A 7,952-nucleotide genomic window follows, 5' to 3' on the forward strand; every position below is an offset into this window, starting at 1 on the left:
TTGTTTAACTGGAATTTGAAACGGGAACATCGAGACTTCCATCCAGTCCATCATTCACTTGCTGTTGAAACAACACGAAGAGCTTTACACTAATGTTAGTGCAGGTGCTTTAGAGCATCGCAGCACGTGACTGAACAAGTCGATTTACGGAACTGCACTGGTTTTATTTTGCGAAGAGAAGAGTCAAACTGTGGGATGATGGAGTATCTGCCTCCTTTTCTGTTTGCCTGCTAGATCTTATTCAAACTCTGGGTGAGTAGAAAAGCACCAGATGAAGGCTTGACTTATTTCTCCTGCATGAACCCAGAGGATGTTGCCAGCTCTGGGAACTTATAGGTGTGCTTGGCGTGGAGGTTCACAAAGGCATTCTTGCTGGAGTTTTGGAAACGATGCGCACAGTCTTCTTTAACTGGGGTTTGTACGACTGGAATTTTACAATAAACTCTGGAATTTGTCATTTTGAATCGTCTTTCAGTCTTTTTGCCAGACATATATTTCAGTGCCAGTTGACCTGGAAGACATCCATGCAGTATCTCAGCAGGACGTCTGTTGTTATTTCCCCTGTAATTACAGTTTACTCCAGTCATTAATAATCTCCCTGGAGATCTGTCTATGTTGATTGTTTAGCGATGACCTACGTTTACAGGGTTTCCACACCTTTACCTGAACATTTGTCTTCATTCATATGTTTGGAATCGCCTTTTTGTCCAAGTTTCCCAAAAACTCTCACATCCAAGAAGTCTTCGCCCCTCACAGACCAACAGTATGATTTCACACACACTTCAGACATTTTGTTTGGCGGCAAGCTTTGCAGAAACTGCAGGGGGAAAAGGGGAAATTGAAACAATGTGCAGCCGCAGAGTGACCACGACTTCAGCCGTATTAAACGGAGCCGCTGGAAAAACAAACTCTGCATGCCGTAGCGTCTCTTACAACATATGTAAGGCTGCAGGATAATGTGTAGAGGGTATAGAGATCCTTCTTTAGTTGGGAGGGTTTGGTCTTAGGTTTAAGGAAGCCTGTGATCTCTTGACTACAAGGCCTAGAGGACAGAGACCTGATTCAGCTCTTCACTGGCACCTTGCTAGCCTGAGGTTTCAGGAAAAAAAGATTTGAAGTATTCCTGGTGATCAGTGATCTGGGCTTAGCTTAGATATAACAGAGATTATAAAAGAAATAAGAGTCAGACCTGCAACGTGAGCCTAGTCAGATGGCTACTGAAACACAGTGAGAGGTTTGTATTGTAGATTAAAAATTTATCTTTAATTTTTTTCATGATGGATTTGGTTTTCAGAGTATAGGATCAGACAACCTGGTGCTAGCGCTCTAGCGCTCTTCGTCACGATCGTCTTCATCCAGCTCTTTCCTTGAACGTCTGCGGCACTCAGGTTCTTTATGTGATCGGCTTGACAGATTACAACCTGTTTAAAGTCATCACAGTGAGGACCTGTAATTAAGAGAGCTGGCACGGCTGCAGGTTCCGCGCCCGCAGTTTCTCAGTTGATGGGAAATGACCACGGCTCGGGGGAATTCGTTCAAACCCCAGAGTGCTTTTGAAAGGAACTAGATTGAGAGAAGGTTTGGAGTTTCATTTATGCCCTGGTTAACCACAACTAACCACACATTGTGCTCTGAAGTTGCCATCAAGGCCCAGATGTTGATCGCCCTTTTTTTCATCTTTTTTTTTTTTTTGAAGTATATCAGGACATAGTGGCTTGAGGAAACATCATGACCAAGCAATGCATTTGATGTAGGATCTGGAAAACATCCAGTTTCGATAAGGCATGAATGCCAATGATTGCAAGTTTCTCTTTTGTGGCTTGCGGCAGATCAAGGCGGTTTTGTGGCAACAAGTTTATGGGTATTTCTTATTGCTAATGACCTGTCTGCTGGATTCTCCTGCGAGATGCAGAGGAATGACTGAGCAGTGACTCGTTACCTGTTCTCACAGCTCTGACTCGAGGATGAATGTGACTCACACGGCCACAGGATTCCTTAAGCATCTCCAGCACCAGATGTGGGAATTTAAAGACCTGCTGTAATTTGGGGGGCTGAAGCAAGTTCCACATTTATACCTACACCAGTGTCCTTTGACCAGTAGCCCTGTGAAGGACCTGGACCTCCCACTCTTTGGTTTCCCACAGTAGGTTAAAGTGTGCTGAGCTGACCAGAATTCCTCTGAGCGGCATCTGAGGAGTGTGTGCTTTCCGTCAGGGTTAAAAAACCATGACATTCATGAGCAGAAGGCCAAAGTGTGTGGAGAAATCAATGAGGTGTTTGTTTAACATTTAACTAAATGTTATATTTACACTCTAGTCATTTTGGCTTCCTCAATGGTTCCTCTGGAGATTCCTTGGACGGTGAACAATTACAGCTTTAGAAAAATTTTACTGAAAAGGGAAACCTTTCCCCCATGGATCAACTTAAGTAGCGTTTTGTGAGCTACATCACACATTAACACTCTCCAACTTCAAGAATCCTTAACAGGGTGTGTAATGTTTTTGTTTGCTGATGATTGGTTTCTTTTCTAAAACATAAAGAAGACCTGACTTCCTCAAATCTTATTGAGCTCCATGCCATGACCTTCTCGTGGCTCTTTTATGGTTTCCATACAGCTGCTTTCTCCCAGTTTGAAGTCAAGGTCACTCGTGTCACGTTGTGTGGATGGATGGATGGATGGATGGATGGATGAATGGATGGAGGAGAGGAGCTCCCCCAGATGTTGTCACTCGAATCCATTTCACATGGCTTTGATGGTTACTGGAGAAGCCCTTCATGTGGTGGACTCGTGACTTCCAAGATAGATGATCTGGTCTGTAATGTGGCCGCAGAGTGACCAGGAACGTCCTGCTCATCAGGAGATGCACACATGGAGCTGAAGAACATTTCACAAACACATGTTTGGTGAAAAATAGAAAAGTAAAAAATAAAAAAAATAAAAACAACAAAAAAATGGAGCAAATTGATTGATATTTATTTTTCTCCACTTTCACGACTGGGAGTCTTTTTTTAAAACAGAAACCCTATTTCCATTCCACACCTATCAATTTCCACCAAAGCATTAAAGCAGTTCCTCTGTTCTCCTTCCAGCCATGAAACCTCAGTGGACAAATATAGAAACCTGCTTCCCTTTTACTGGCAGTGAATTGATTTTATTTAGCTCTCTGTGTGTTTGGAGCTTCAGTTCAGCCTCAGCAGCTGTCTGTCTAATCTTCATCCTGCTTCAGTCACGGCTCTCTTCATCATTCCAGGACCAGGACCAATATGCGGATGAGGGTGAGGACTCGTGTCTCAGGCCACCACTGAAAATGCCAACAAGCTCAAGTCTAATCTCGTGAGCTTTCAGAAAAGAGCTGTTTATGTGTTATGGCATGTAATTCTTTTCAGTCGTTTTCTTTTTACAAAAAGCGTTCGATTTACATTATTATCCAACATTTAAATCGCTTCTGTATCCCTGAGGCCCGACAGAATTCAGTCACTGAGATGAGTTTCATTAGCAGTTTACTCCAGACATCACCACCAGAAGTGATTAATTCCTCCTCTTCCTCCACAGCAATTCCACTTTATTATTTATTAAAGAATGACATGCAGTACTTTTTATCTATTTTCAGTCTGTGTTGTTGAACATCGGTGAAAGACATTAGTCTGTTTTTCTTTCTCATGAATTTAATAAGAGAAAAAACCCACCGCAGCTTTGTCAGACTGTATTACAGAGAAACTTTTGTAATGATATCATTTATCATCCGTGTCTTTCACAAGTAATTAGGTTTACTGTCTGTTACAAAATTAGCTTTTTTCCAATCAGACTGATGGTTCCTGGAGTTCATTGTCAGGAAAAGCGGATATGAGGCGATACAGTAAATATGTTCGGAGGACGTGAATGAATTTAACTGATGTTAGTTAGCGACTTGTGTCGAACCTCGCAGAAGGAAAGCGACCAGAACTCGCTGTCTGGTTCTCTGGCACGGGAAATGCAGAGGTTGTGATGTATGGAATAATAAAGTGGAAGGTCTGATGGAGGTCAGGATGGCCCAGCATGGAGGAGTTTCTCAGCACAGAGATGGAGAATGTCTAAGTGTCTCATTCTGATTTGGTCAACAAGTTGTTTGTCATTTTTTTTCCCTCATGTAACGAGAGCTGCTGAAGATTTACTGTATGGAAAATGCTTACAAGGATAGTGTTGGAAAACAAAACAAAGGGGAAAAAAAAGCTCTGTGCCATGTGGAAAGTTCATCAGGCTGCTTCTCTTGCCTCGGATTCAACTTGCCACAAAATGGAAAGGGAGTTTCAGTACGGGTTTAGTTTCAGGTCTGGGAATACCTGGGATTGTTTAATAGCTCCTCAATATTTCCTCTAGAGAGGTTACACTTTAATTAGAGACTTCTAAGAGTGTTACCAAGTCAGGAACCACACACACCCACTCTAGCGAAGAAAAAACAATCTTCTAGGATGTTCTGAAGCTGATAGCAATGCCACAGGGTGTACAGGAGAGCCGTGAGCACGGAGATGGAGTCGCTGGGCCGCACGCTTGTTTTGGATTGCAAACACTCTGCACAAAACACACATTCACCAAGCTGCCCATGAAATGGATAAAACAAACATCAAACAAGCGGTTTGTCTGCGCCTGTTTACTTTCCTCAGCCGTGAGTTTCCCTCCTGGCGACCAAGCTCTAAACACATAGAAATGGAGCTGTGATTGGACTCTGATGAGAAACGTTAGTGCGTTCCCGGCAGGAATCGTTCTTTTTTTTTTGTAAGACGTCTAGACGCTGTAAATGTAAATCGCAGACACTTTCCCAACGTACAAATAAAGCCCATTGTTCCAGGACACACCGACAGAGAAGCGGGCAAAATGTGGGCACGGTTGTTTGTGGTTTTTATGTTTCTGTATTATTACAGGTAAAATTTTCCGGAAAATTCTCAGAATGACAACATTTAAACATTGTGTTTGACACCTGCAGCTTTGAGACACGACTGATGATTTGATGTCTGATTCTCTGACAAACATTCAAATTTAGCTTTCAGCTTTCAGCCCGGTTTTATTATATAAAACAGTTAGCCACTGATGCTGATTGTTTTCCTCTAACAGCACCTACCCCAGTGAGCAGCGTACACTCCTTTTCCACTGTAACTTCTGAAAAGTTCCCCAGCTCTTCCTCTGATACCGGAGACTCCATATTTGTTTCATTGTAACAGAATCTTTGCCCTATTTACATCTTCCCCGCAAACAAGTCGTTACTACTAAAATGCTAACGTATTGAAGGTGTGTTTCGCAGCCGTACAACGGACAGAACTAACCAATCAGAGGTTTGTTTGGTGCTGCCGTTATATGACAGGCTGTTAGGAGATAGTTGATATTTCTGTCTCTGACCAGCTGATTCACACCCTTAGGCGTCTTGAGGAGTAGAGCGGAGGAACTTCAGAAGGTCATGTTCCTCATGGTCGACCTGTTCTGAAACATCTCTTTTTGAATTACTGATCCAGACGTTACCAGTTCAACCCGTTTCACCGTTAGGGCACGCTTATAATGTTTAATAATCAATTATAATGACAGCGGCTGTACTCTGTGGGTGAGGATTTGATAAATATTGGATGTTTGGATGGATTACTCGTCTATGAAAGAGCAACACAGGAGTTGGATTGATGTTATTATCCTTTCAGTTGGGAATTCATCCCGGGAATGTTTGCCTGCCAACTTTCAGTTCAACTTCCTGTTCTTTTCATGTGAAGGTCTGTTATGGAAATCAGTTGGGGTTTTTTTGGAGTTTTTTTTTCTTCTGATGACCCTGACTGTTAGCGGCGTGTTGGTGCAGCGGTTGAAGGCAGGGAGTGGAGTCTTATGCAAATTATACAGCTTTATGGTCTTACACCTGCTCATGTGGGAGATCTGTGAAAAAACACAGAAAAAAGGGAAAGCAGTCTCGCAGCGAAAGCTGCAGTGAGAGAACTGATCCTCATTTACACACGTGTTTCAGAGCATTAGGAAATAAAAATGGGATTTATGATATGGGGTTACGGGTGTGTATTACATTCATCTGTTTCTTAAAGAGATTGATCTTCTGTTCATACTGTGTACTGCTTTCTTTTCTGGAGCTCTGATGTCTGAGACATATCATTTGTTCAAGCATTATTTTTACTATTTAAAAAAAAATGTTTAAAGGATTTTAATCTTGTAAAAAAAAACAAAAAAACAGAAATGTGATCTTCAGATTTTCCAAAAACTGTTATAGAAATTGTCTGTAATAGAATAAAAACTGATCTGATGACACTGTTTTATTTTCTGATCCATCACAGTCTTCTCGACACCATTTAGCACTGTGCCATTTTTAGTTTTCTGAAACCTTTTGTGACCTTTGTGAGAACCCTGACGTGTGAGTCACCTCACTCATCAGCTTTTGTTTAGTCTTTGGTGTTGACCTCAGTACAGTAAGTCTTGGAGTCTTCTAAGCAATCTGATGAAAATAAAACGTAACCTTTATCATACCGTAACCTTTCTTTGAGGAGAGAGTGACGCCGAATGCTCTGGTTATTCTCCACAGAGGACATGTGGAAGGAGCAGGAGTTGGATGTATGTAGGAGGAATCATGGACTGAGAAGATCATGAGTCATGAATGGAGAACATGTGGATAGAGTGGATGTGGATGCAGCAGGACATAAGGATTAAAAAATATGTGAACAGGGGAAGACTTGTGAATGGAGTACATGAGAAAGGAGGCAAAGGTGTCGGTGGATGAGGTGTAGATGGAGGGGAAGGTGTGGATGGAGGACGTGTGGATGGAGGGTAACTCATAGCCGTTGTGCAGCTGCCGTACATTGTGGTATGTTGGTGATGGATGTGTGGCCGTGGGTCTTTGAGTCGGTTAGCGCAGCAGCCACATGGCAATGTCTCTGGTTGACCTCTTAACACCCACACTGTATGTGTGTGTGTGTGTTTGTGTGTGTGTTTGTGTGTGTGTTTGTACAGTAGAGAACTCCACCAGACCTCTAACCACAGGACAGTAAAAGCAGTGTGTTAGCATCTTTATGATGAGACGTGGACTTCATCCATCCTGTAGGTCACTGAGCATCACATGGTCTTTATTATAACAGCTCATGTGGCTTTTCATGTTCAATTCACTGATTAGGCAGCATTTCAAGTCGACAGTGAAGCAGAAGCACTTGCTGTTGTGTCCCTGTGCTCCTGATGGGACCGAGAGAGACGGAGAAAGTGCGACAGTGACGAAACGATCACATCTGTGACCTCACATTCACATTTTAACACGGTTTAATACTTTTATTTCATTTCTTTTATTTATTTTTTCTTTTATCATTAATCCCAGGAATTCTGAAGAAATCTGAGTTATATCTTTATAGAACTTATACAAAGTCCAAATATTATTGACATTTGCAGTTCAAATTTCATTTAAAAGACATGATAATAAATGAAAATAAAGACTCGTTGAGCTTCTTGATGATGTCATACTTCACACGAAGCTCAACGAGTATAGGTAAACGATTTGTTGATTCCTTTGAAATGACTGAGTCTTTATTTTCATTTCATTTAAAAGACATGATAATAAATGAAAATAAAGACCCAGTCATTTCAAAGGAATCAGGACAAATCATTTACCTATACTCGTTGAGCTTCTTGTGAAGTATGACATCATCAAGATGCAGAGCTGTGATTGGTGGGGCTCCTGCTGTTGCAACTGCTATGATGGGAATTGACGTCCAGGCGGGCAATAGAGATTATTCCTGATAAATATCCAGATCAAAGGCTGAGGTGAGATGATCAGAATTGGACTGTGGAGAAGAGATGTCAAATTATTTTTTATTTTCTGAGCCTTGACTTACACATAATAAGATTTCTAAGTAAAAGGAACAGTTTGCATGTTCCAGCTGGCCCATGAGCAGTCAGAGGAACATGTGCGTCCATCAGATGGAGGCGTGAGCTGCTGGGAACAAGGACATGC

This window comes from Tachysurus fulvidraco, chromosome 3 (genome assembly GCF_022655615.1).
Source record: "Tachysurus fulvidraco isolate hzauxx_2018 chromosome 3, HZAU_PFXX_2.0, whole genome shotgun sequence".
NCBI lineage: Eukaryota > Metazoa > Chordata > Actinopteri > Siluriformes > Bagridae > Tachysurus > Tachysurus fulvidraco.